The sequence below is a fragment of the Cherax quadricarinatus genome, chromosome 16, assembly GCF_038502225.1.
Source record: "Cherax quadricarinatus isolate ZL_2023a chromosome 16, ASM3850222v1, whole genome shotgun sequence".
Taxonomy (NCBI): domain Eukaryota; kingdom Metazoa; phylum Arthropoda; class Malacostraca; order Decapoda; family Parastacidae; genus Cherax; species Cherax quadricarinatus.
The window spans coordinates 48,643,159-48,647,496 of record NC_091307.1 but is presented as its reverse complement, the minus strand read 5'-3'; positions in this window follow the sequence as shown (position 1 = coordinate 48,647,496).

Genomic DNA, 4,338 nt, shown 5'->3' with positions numbered 1-4,338 from the left:
TGATGGATATTAATCCAAAAATTAGCATTTAAGTTCCAGGAAAAATAATGTAAACTGGAGGATTACAAGCGTGAATGAAATGTTCCGAATGCACTTCCGTGCGCACGAAATTTTGAAAATTCGGAGTTGTACAAGGTGTCTTTGGCAGGAAATTGCTGCTAGACAGAACAAAAACTGGTTCTGATAAGTTATTTAAAAGTAACATTTATTATAATGAGCAATATATATTGTAAGTAAATGTAATCACATATCGGTAAAAAAAATCAACTTAATAACTGATTTTAATCACAGGGTTACTGATCTTTCAGAACCAGGTTATATTATTACAACTAACCAGCTGCGTCTGAAGCACCACAGCTTTCATCACAGAAGAGCAATTAGCCAATGAGAATTCAGGAAGCTGCGTAAAATGGTTGCCACTCCAGTGACTGGCCAATAAGAGGCAGGAACTACGTCCCGCCTCCAACATCCAAGACATCCTCGCTAGAAAGTCAATAATCACAAAGGGAAAACTATCGTATTACGATTTTTAAAGAAATGTTAGAACAATTCCCGTAGCTCGGTTGATATCTCACCCAGCTTACGCACTGAGGTCCGTGGTTCGATCCTGTGTACAGATGGAAGTATTGTCCGTTTCCATAAGGCATCTGCTGTACCTGTTCACTAAACAGTAAGGAGGTACCTGGGTGTTAGCTCACTCGTGTGGGTCGCATCCAGGGGACAAAATTACCGTAAAAGTTGCCCGAAATGCTCTGCTTTCTATATAGTATGTCTTTGTAAGTTGTATCATGTACCTATAGAAATAAAGATTATTATTATTATTGTTATTATTATTATTATTACTGCAAAATATCATGTTGGCTAAATATTTAACCATGTAGTAAATATTGATATTACCTGGTTTGTAGGAACAGAGGCATTTTATCGGTAAGGAAATCGGAGTTTACGAGCTTAACTTAACTCAACCTAACCATGGAAATAAATGGTATAAAATACCGACACAATGGCAATATAAACACAAATGCAGTATAATGTGATCCTTTATTGACTACGTTTCGCCCACACAGTGGGCTTTTTCAAGTCACCCCAGGTAGTTCTGTTTGTGACTTGAAAAAGCCCACTGTGTGGGCGAAACGTAGTCAATAAAGGATCACATTATACTGCATTTGTGTTTATATTGCCGTCAACCTAACCATACCTAGATTAGCAGTCAAATTTCAGCGTATGTTAGACTGGGTTTGGATTCAGTTACATTTGTTTTGTTATTCAAAATATTTGTTTACATGATTGCCCACCTACTTACAGTGGTATTAGAAAATTCACCATAATAAATAAAACACTATTTTGAATAGTAACAAATAATATTGTCACTCGGTGGGGAATGAGTCACAAAAATATTGATGAAATCATTCAGAAAATACCAACTCTCGAGCGAGGAATCTTAGAAGATATTTCAGACCATTCTGGACCATCTTCAGTTACAACAGTATGGGTTATGTGTCGGTTGTTACAGTGTTATCACTTAAACCGAGTAAAGTGAGTGTAGCACTTAATATACCCAGATAAAATCAGTCTAGGGCTCAGGATGTCCAGCTGAAGGCTCAGTATGAGATAATAAATTCCAATATCAACTACTATTACGGCTGAAAGACAAGTATTGCGATAGGAATGGTGGAACAAAATGACTTATCACGCAACATTTTTCAGAAGTTTACATCGGACGCTAAGGTAGTTGTATTTTTTGCACTTACACTGTATCTCTGGCGTCCCTGAGTGTACGGTCAGTCTTGGTTGCGACTGATATTTAGAATTAAAGGTCCACTCTGTTGGAATAGGACCTGCCTTGTTGGTTGTTACCATTCTTGTATATATGGATGTTCCTAGTGGCAATACCGAACCCTACACTGAGTTAAATCGGCAATACCGAACCCTACACTGAGTTAAACCGGCAATACCGAACCCTACACTGAGTTAAATCGGCAATACCGACCCCTACACTGAGTTAAACCGGCAATACCGAACCCTACACTGAGTTAAACCGGCAATACCGAACCCTACACTGAGTTAAACCGGCAATACCGAACCCTACACTGAGTTAAACCGGCAATACCGAACCCTACACTGAGTTAAACCGGCAATACCGAACCCTACACTGAGTTAAACCGGCAATACCGAACCCTACACTAAGTTAAACCGGCAATACCGAACCTAAACACTGAGTTAAACCGGCAATACCGAACCCTACACTGAGTTAAACCGGCAATACCGAACCCTACACTGAGTTAAACCGGCAATACCGAACCCTACACTGAGTTAAACCGGCAATACCGAACCCTATGCTAAGTTAAACCGGCAATACCGAACCCTACACTGAGTTAAACCGGCAATACCGAACCCTACACTGAGTTAAACCGGCAATACCGAACCCTACACTGAGTTAAACCGGCAATACCGAACCCTACACTAAGTTAAACCGGCAATACCGAACCTAAACACTGAGTTAAACCGGCAATACCGAACCCTACACTGAGTTAAACCGGCAATACCGAACCCTACACTGAGTTAAACCGGCAATACCGAACCCTACACTGAGTTAAACCGGCAATACCGAACCCTACACTAAGTTAAACCGGCAATACCGAACCCTACACTGAGTTAAACCGGCAATACCGGACCCTACACTGAGTTAAACCGGCAATACCGAACCCTACACTGAGTTTAACCGGAAATACCGAACCCTACACTGAGTTAAACCGGCAATACCGAACCCTACACTGAGTTAAACCGGCAATACCGAACCCTACACTGAGTTAAACCGGCAATACCGAACCCTACACTGAGTTAAACCGGCAATACCGAACCCTACACTGAGTTAAACCGGCAATACCGAACCCTACGCTAAGTTAAACCGGCAATACCGAACCCTACACTGAGTTAAACCGGCAATACCGAACCCTACACTGAGTTAAACCGGCAATACCGAACCCTACACTGAGTTAAACCGGCAATACCGAACCCTACATTGAGTTAAACCGGCAATACCGAACCCTACACTGAGTTAAAACGGCAATACCGAACCCTACACTGAGTTAAACCGGCAATACCGAACCCTACAATGAGTTAAACCGGCAATACCGAACCCTACACTGAGTTAAACCGGCAATACCGAACCCTACACTGAGTTAAACCGGCAATACCGAACCCTACACTGAGTTAAACCGGCAATACCGAACCCTACACTGAGTTAAACCGGCAATACCGAACCCTACACTGAGTTAAACCGGCAATACCGAACCCTTCACTGAGTTAAACCGGCAATACCGAACCCTACACTGAGTTAAACCGGCAATACCAAACCCTACACTGAGTTAAACCGGCAATACCGAACCCTACACTTAGTTAAACCGGCAATACCGAACCCTACACTGAGATAAACCGGCAATACCGAACACTACACTGAGTTAAACCGGCAATACCGAACCCTACACTGAGTTAAACCGGCAATACCGAACCCTACACTGAGTTAAACCGGCAATACCGAACCCTACACTGAGTTAAACCGGCAATACCGAACCCTACACTGAGTTAAACCGGCAATACCGAACCCTACACTGAGTTAAACCAGCAATACCGAACGCTACACTGAGTTAAACCGGCAATACCGAACCCTATACTGAGTTAAACCGGCAATACCGAACCCTACACTAAGTTAAACCGGCAATACCGAACCCTACACTAAGTTAAACCGGCAATACCGAACCCTACAATGAGTTAAACCGGCAATACCGAACCCTACACTAAGTTAAACAGGCAATACCGAACCCTACACTGAGTTAAACCGGCAATACCGAACCCTACACTGAGTTAAACCGGCAATACCGAACCCTACACTGAGTTAAAACGGCAATACCGAACCCTACACTGAGTTAAACCGGCAATACCGAACCCTACACTGAGTTAAACCGGCAATACCGAACCCTACACTGAGTTAAACCGGCAATACCGAACCCTACACTGAGTTAAACCGGCAATACCGAACCCTTCACTGAGTTAAACCGGCAATACCGAACCCTACACTGAGTTAAACCGGCAATACCAAACCCTACACTGAGTTAAACCGGCAATACCGAACCCTACACTGAGTTAAACCGGCAATACCGAACCCTACACTGAGATAAACCGGCAATACCGAACACTACACTGAGTTAAACCGGCAATACCGAACCCTACACTGAGTTAAACCGGCAATACCGAACCCTACACTGAGTTAAACCGGCAATACCGAACCCTACACTAAGTTAAACCGGCAATACCGAACCCTGCACTGAGTTAAACCGG